The sequence below is a fragment of the Rhododendron vialii genome, chromosome 6a (assembly GCF_030253575.1).
Source record: "Rhododendron vialii isolate Sample 1 chromosome 6a, ASM3025357v1".
Classification (NCBI taxonomy): domain Eukaryota; kingdom Viridiplantae; phylum Streptophyta; class Magnoliopsida; order Ericales; family Ericaceae; genus Rhododendron; species Rhododendron vialii.
This window is the reverse complement of record NC_080562.1, coordinates 32,708,374-32,716,685: the sequence shown is the minus strand read 5'-3', so window position 1 is coordinate 32,716,685 and position 8,312 is coordinate 32,708,374.

The window sequence follows — 8,312 nt, the reverse complement described above, 5'->3', positions numbered from 1 at the left end:
TGCACCATGTCCTCCTCAAGACTTCAATGAAAAGACGAAAGAGTTATTGGGCAAGTTGGCTGAAGAAGTTTATGCTAGCTCAAAAATGTTTGCTACCAGAGAGATGGAGATAGAGGAATCAAAGAAGCTTTATGGGTTAGTTCAGTGTACCAGAGATCTTTCTAGCGTTGATTGTAAGAATTATATTGATGGGGCTATTAGTGAGCTTCCAAGCTATTGTGATGGGAAAGGAGGGAGGGTTGTGGGTGGGAGTTGTAACGTGCGTTACGAGATTTACCCTTTTTTCAATGCGTAGAGAAAATGTATCGTTGTTCTTAGATAGTATGTATGAATGAGTGTGTTATAGAACACCGAAAACTTGAGGTTGGGTATATCCCATCCTCTTTGTATGTTGGAATATTGCATTTTTTTTCTTTACATTTTGTGTTTGTTTTTAATAGCTAGGTAGAACTTAGCAAGAACCGAATAGGTAGAAGATTAGCACCTGAGCAGTTTGCATATGGTCCCAGAGTTGTGATCAGAGTACTGTTCATATATAAGTAGCGTGAATATTCTACATCACAATTCACTTCCCGGGAGTTTTTCCTAATTCCGTGACAATAGAAAATATTGACGCTGACATTTTTCTCATTGTCCCATGCACTGGATGCTGACATTGTGACAGTTCAATACACGGGACAATAGAAAAATATTAACTTCGACTTTTTTTCGTTGTCTTGTGCATCGGAAGCTAGCATTGTGTTCGTTTGATAAACGAGACAACAAAAAAAATGCCTTTTCGTTAAATACATTGACATATTTATGTTATCCTTTTTTTTTTCTTTTTTGTTTGATTTAACTCTGCTGAAGAAGAGTTGAAAACCTGGGCCTAGTGTGTAGATAATATAGTATTTAAAAATAGTAAAAATAGGAGTGGTGGAGAGAGAGATAGAGAGCCGGCACCAGAATTTCTCGGGAGGGTGTTCAAAAAAATACTTACAATATACTATCTACTCTCTCCGTCCCTTTTTAAATGTCCTGCTTCGTGACTCCAACTTATTAAAAAGACATCATCATTACACCTTTCACATCAACTTTTTCCTCCACTTTCTCTACTTACCCATCATCATTACACTTTTACTCACTAACTTTTCAAAATAAAATCTACTTTTAGGGACAAAATAGACAATACACCAACTTTTACCCCCCTAACTTTACAAAATGGACACTTATTAAGGAACAGCCCAAAATAGAATACTGGACACAAAAAAAAGGGACGGAGGGAGTAGTATTTTAAATGGCGCTTGCCATTAGTTGGGTGGCGACCTACCACCAAGCCCGCCTAGGCACCTCCAAGCAATTTGGCATTTTTTTTAAAAAAAATCAGGAGATTATGTTTAAGACAATATGGACCGGAGAGAGAGAGAGAGAGAGAGAGAGAGAGAGAGAGAGAGAGAGAGAGAGGGAGAGAGAGAGAGAGAGAGAGAGAGAGAGAGAGAGAGAGAGAGAGAGAGAGAGTGTTTATATATTAAAAACTATGGTTTAAAAATTATGTGTTCCAATTTTCAATTCGTTTCAACCAGTGCGAAGATCTTATTTGTAGGATCATTTTATCTTAATATGTCATAATTAATATTTGTCTCTAAGGCTCTCATAATTAAGTATCTACTTTTCATTTGGTTCTACGGCTCTCATATGAAAGCCCAAGAGCCAAAAATTAATTATGACCTTTTAGGATAAAATAATTAGAAAAATACTATCTTCGCACGGGTTCAAACGGATAAAAAATTGAAAAACTTAATTTTTTTAGGCTGTTTATATTTTAAGAAATATGATGGAAAAATATATAAACAATCTCAAATAAGGAGAATAAAGAGCCGTAATTTTACCACTGATCAATGGGTCATTGATGTATGGACTGGATGTTCAAAATTTTGTGAATTGGGTGTTCATTAATATATGGACTAAGTGTTCAAATTACTTCGAAGCTTGGGCTATCCTAAAATTTCTACATGTATTATAGCAAAATTTTTTTTTTAGGTGGTCATGTGACCATGGTGCTCTCTATGTGGAGCCGCCACCGGGCAATAGTTCTAAGCTGAAATAATTTCCTAACAGTCCAGGAGGCATTGCTAGGAATCTTTTTCCAGAGCAAGATTGATGGAGTACTCCATTGATCTCACGATTCTCACCGTTCTAAGCTTTGCAACCACACGTACTCCTAAAACCACGCATTACCTGCAGCTTCATTTGCTTTGATAGTTAAAACAGAGCTAGCTCCCCTTCACAGCTTTTCCACAAAAGATTTCTCTCCCCTTGACCCAATTGTACTGCTCCAATGTTTGCTAAAGTTATGCCCCATGCACCTTGAATGGAACTTGAACCTGATCATCTTTCCTCCTCTCATTCAGAAGACTTGTCCAACATACCTGGCATATTGCATCGACATCCTGTGACTTCTTATGGTTATTCCATGATCAAGTGATTGAATTGCCGTATCCGCTTCGCCTTTTGGAAAACACTTTCTTGCCTCAGAGAGAATTTAGAAAGGGGATGCTCAAAATCCAAAAGGCAGTATTTGAAGAATCAACTCCTCCTCTCTTCTCCAACCTCTTGGTTTGGAATTGCGTTCTAGAAATTCCTTAAAGGTCTCTTCACATCTTAATATCCTATCCTATGTCAAATTCATGGATAGTCCCATTAGTGGCCACAAGGAACTTGCAAACTTGGACTAGTGACGTCGGTGGAATATTAATGGAGTCCATCTCATTCAACAGCCTCTCAACGAATTTGATTACAAAGGGCCGTAGGGTCAAAAACAGAAACCAGTAACGGTATAGTGTCAAAAAGCAACTGCAGTAACAAGAATGTGATGCAGCGCAGTCTCCTTTTAGGAAATTAAGGGCAAGAAGAAAACACGAGCTAGCAATGTTTGAGCCAGCGGTACTTCCTCTTTGAACAAATGTATTTGAGAAAATAATCACGATTTTCTTTAATTCATAAACGACTTTCTTGCCCTAAGGCTTACAACTCAATTTAATAATATTGAAGAAATACTAAAAAGAAAAAAAATATTACCAAGCGATCTAATTCTTGAAGAATAATAAACTAATGAAAATAGGAAAAAGCAAATCAAGGAACTAATTATTCTTTGCTACCTATCCTAAATTATAAGATTCCTAACAAAACAATAAACTCAAAATAATGCGTAATTAATATATATTCTTCATATTCCGGCTGCGTCATTCTTGTCGGGCCGTTTTTTCATCATCTTTCCTAAAATCAATTGGTGTTACGTATACGAAGGGTTTCAATTAAATCATTTATGGCATTCGACATCGCACCCTCAAATATGTTTTTAGAGCGGTCGCAGGGAGTGACATTGTAAAACCAAATTCATGGAGGCATTCCGGGCCCAACAATTCTCCCCCGCTTGAGAAAACTCATTCTCAAGTTTATATAATTGAATTCGACGAAACAAATCAGCATCAATCTTGTACTTCAAATTAATTTTTTCGAACCCAAATTTTAAAAAAGAGTCTTGAAAAATAAAAATAACATTCCCAATTTTCTCTAAGTATGCAATCCAAATATTCTTCTTCATAGCAGCTTCAATTTGTTCTAAAAAAGGATCCACGAATTGATTACCCCAACCAATTTCACCACCTTCGGCCGTTTTACCATCTTGGAAAGAAAATTCACTTGTCAAAGTAAAATGGGTGCACCTTATGCAGGACCGGCCCAAGGGTTTTTAGTGTAATGCCTAATAAAAAAATGTGTCCTTAAAGAGTTAATACTTAACAATTTTTACAGTAACAATCACAATACGAGAAAACCAAACCAATATAAAGTTCTACTAATCATTACATATGAACAAAAAATACGAGATTGTCAAGTTTTTGAGGTGGGTTTGGGGGGAAACGATTTTTGAGAGGTATTATTAGCTGATTTGGGGGAAATGATTTTGGAGATTTTGTGGGTTGGGTATTTAGGCTTATGAGATGGTGGGTTGGACTAACTTATTACTTCTAATTGGGCATTTTTCATTCTATTGGGCCTAAAAAGAGTTCTACTCAAACTCAAATAGTAAAAATATTGGAGTGCCTCTAAAAATTGGACTTTTTTTCATGTCCAAGACCCAGACCTCTCGGGCCTTGGGATTGGGCCGACCTTGACCCTATGATAGATGAGATATCACTGCCAAGAATAGTACATGAGCCGTCGACAAGAATAGGGGTTATTATCTTTGGTGCCGATGATATATATGCCGTATGCCCATTGGGTTGCATTTAAATGCACAATTTCCATCCACTTGATCTTGATTCCATTTAATGTTGAAAATAATATCATCACAATTCGACAATGTTCCAGCCGACCCTATCTCTCTCTTTCCCTCTCTCTTAATTCTAGCCACCATAACTCATCTTCTCCCTTCCCCTCCTCCTGTGGGTTTCATACCCGTGTGTGACGGCGGGAGTAGAAGGTCATGGTACTATTCCGACTCTTTTTCTTTATTTTTTTCCTTTTTTTCTTCCGTCTCTCCAAATCAATGACTTGTCGTCTAATCTGGGAGAGTTTTGTCTCCCATTTTATGAGACTTGTTAGTTTCATCTTTGGACGAATTTTGTCTACAGATCGAGTTCTCTCAATCGAGGTTACTTCATAACGATATATGTGCTTCAACATTCTATCCCTACCCGATGTCTTTGGCGGAGAAACCTGAGGCAACTTGGCAGATCTGTTGTTCTTAGAAGTTCATTGGTGCGTTCATACTTGGTTGGAGTGCATCTGATCGTCTGTGTATTTGGCGTCTTTTGTTCTTAACTTTGCACTTTGTCTCGTTTGACACTCCTAATTAGATGTAGGCAATTTAAAAATATTATTGTTGCGTCATGTCATGCCTGGGTTAGAACGAAAGACATCAATTGTCTTGTAATTTACTTGTTTTGTATTTGTTGCAGGAGGAATTGTTGGTCACAGACAAAGGAATTAGATTAGAGCTGCCGACAGAAAATATAGTTGTGAAGGGTCGCGTATCGGAAGTCTACGTGGATGATCTTGGGCATATAACAAACCTTGTGAGCTACTACTAGTACCTTGGGCTTAAACTTTTGGTTCATATGGTGTGACTTGTGTTTGGAGCATTCATTTTCAATTAAAAAACAAAATTCGTAAGAAATTTTGGATAAATTTGGGATTCTGTTAATTCACCGATCATCATTATCATATCTGATGACGTGTCAATTTAAATAGCCATTACTCAAGGAAAGCGTGCAGGGCATGCGCTTTGGACCCCCAAAAATTTATTGAAAAGTATTCTAGGTATAAAAATTAGTCCATTACACCTAAGCGCAATTAATACTTCCGGCACTAAAAATGTAAGAAAAATGATATGTAGGTGATACGTTTGCTTTCTTGTAATGATCAGTACGTACTACTTTCGAAAACTTTATCTAACTCATGTTTTTCGAAGTTTACTTTAATCTTCAGTTTATTTTTCTTGTAAAAGCAACAAAAAAAATGAGCTATAGCGACAAAACAATTGTCACTGGGCTATCACTAAAAATGTGTTACTAAAAATTTATAGTGACAGCTTTTCACCTATAGCGACAGATAGCTATCACTACAGGTGAAAAACTGTCACTATAAATTTTTAGCAACGCATTTTTAGTGACAGCTCAGTGACAACTTTTTTGTCACTATCGCTCATTTTTTTTGTACTGACTGCGTATGAGATAATAACAGGCCGGTCCTATTTTTTAGTTTTATGGCCGACCAAGTTCTATATGCGTTTTGTGTGTTTCCATATAGATCCTGTTGGTGTAATTTTACAAATTTACCCCGATCCTCATCTCTATAAATACCAAAACCTAACCTAAATATTTTTCTCCCCTTTTCCCAAAGCTCCCCCCTCCCCCAGTCACCGCCGCCCTTCCCTCCTGCCCCTCCCACTTGCACCAACAATGGCAGCACCACCATCCTCGCCTCTTCCCCCGTTACCCCATTCTCCTCTCTCCCCCGCCGCCGGATCTCTCTCGCCGCTTGTCACCAATGACGGCCAAGATCTCATTCTCACCAATGACGAACGGTGAAAACGGCCCCGCCACCATTCGCCCAATCTCCTCCCTCCCGCCCTCCCTCCCCCCCCCCCCCCCCCCCACACCATCTTCGTCCGCTGCCGCTTGTCGGACTGTTTGATGGACAGTGAAAGCAGCTGCCTCCGCCGGATCTCTTATTCGTCGCGATGAGTTTGTTATGGTTTATTTCGAGTTTTGATGGCAAAGAACCGATTTAGATCTGTTTATTTTTTGTTTTGGTAGATCTAGGAGTCGGTGTAATATGTATGTTTTTTTGTATTGTTAGTTGTGTTTTTGGCATATGGAGCACTGAGTTTTTGTGTTTTGAGCATGTGAATTAACGGTTAATTGTATTTTTTGTGTATTGAGCATGTGAATTAACATTGCTAATTAACAGTTAAAATTAGGGTTTGGGACTAAAAACACTTTTAATTAACTGTTAAAATTAGGGTTTGGGAATGAAAATACTGCTAATTAACAATTAAAAATTATCAGTGTTTTTAAAGAAGTAAATATATAAATTTTTCAAAAAAAATAAAAGGGAGGAAAAATGAGGAGAGAGAGGACAGAGATAGATGAAAGGGTATTCTCGAAAAAAATATATGGTCAGGACCTAGTAAGATATGCATACTAATTTGATTTGTGCGCTAAAATTTTGAGGGAAGAAATCTACTCCCATAGTACCAGCCGGAAAGAACCCTATTACGTAAAGGGCTCCATCCTTGAACTTTGCTTTGGGCCAAAGAAATGTCTAGAACGGCCCGAGTTGGAGATGTGGGAATCGGAGAAGCTACTACTCCTATTACTAGTATAGAAGGTTGGTTGGTCAGTGCGCCACAAATCTTTCTACTTTTCAAGTGCTCAGTGTAAGAAGTGTATTGATGAGGCCAGCTTTAACGTTGAATCTCATTTAGGACGACAAGATCGAATGTTTACTCTCTTGAGTCCTTTTTTCTAAAAAACTGCACTACCATAATAATCTTTAAAAAATAAATCCAAGGAATTTTACTCTCGCCTTCAAAAAATTTCAAAGTTTCAGCCAAAATTTACTTTGTCTCCAAATTTACTATTGGGTTTGCAAATATAGAGACTACACTTTCATTTTAGAGACTAAATATTTAAAAAGGACAACGGGTCACTCCAAGATTCTCTTAAAAAATTAAAAAAAATGGGATAAATATCAAATCTCCTCTCAAAAAGTCACATCCATTTTCTGTTTTGAAAAAATAGAGATGAGTTTGAAATGCTCACGTGCAGTAATTTTGGATATCTTGTACCCAAGGTACTCTTTTTAACTTTATAAATAAATAGAATTTCGTTATTTGCTTACAAGATAGGAATAAAGAACAAAAAATTATTATTAAGTTAAATAAGAAGCAATAAGGATTAAAAAAAATTCAAAAGAGAAACCTGAAAGTTTTGGCTTTCTCTTTTTAGTTATTTTATGTTTTATTCAACAAGTAAAATAACATAAAAATATATATGCAGCAGGGGAGCCTGGGAGGTAAAATCCTATTTTTACATTGAAATTTTTTTATCATTAAATTTTTTGTTCGATTGTGTATATTCGCCCGCCTTACACAAAAGTTCTGGCTCCGTCTCTGCTCATAGTTGACGACAAAAGGCTTCATGCATGTGACGTCGCTTCATTCACGTAGTAATTATTCGCATGAACCCTTTAACCACTTTGACAACAAGAAGTCCTTTACGTGTGGATCTCATTAAGAATTGGAGCCTTTCCTTCACATATAGATATTATATTTTTCGCTTTATTCGGTTCTTCCAACTTTTTTTTGTAATGAGGATGTTCCGAGTTACTTTTTTTTTCCAGCAAACGAAACTCTTTTATATAGCTCGAAATGGTACATCGAGAAAGGAGCATCAAGCATAAAGAGCATAAAAACTCCAGAAAAGAAAAGCATCGAACAAACAATTGGACAATCACACCTTAGATTACATTACAATTTTAATTTTCGGATACCGTCTAAAAAAACCTTAAAATCCTCCACGCACCTCGGACTAATTCTTACAGCCCCTTCCATGGTCAGTTCATACGTTTACCTGTAGAATGAGATGGTTCCAAGAAATATTGTTGACAATAAAAATTGAAACTGAGACCTTAAAATGTAGCAAACTCCTAAGTTCACAGGCCACCAACCGAACGCCTTAGAGTTTCCTTCTTCCAACTTTTTGTCACTACCTTTTTTTAATTTTTCATACTCCCTTGCTTGAGAGTTGAGACAAGTAGCTATGTTT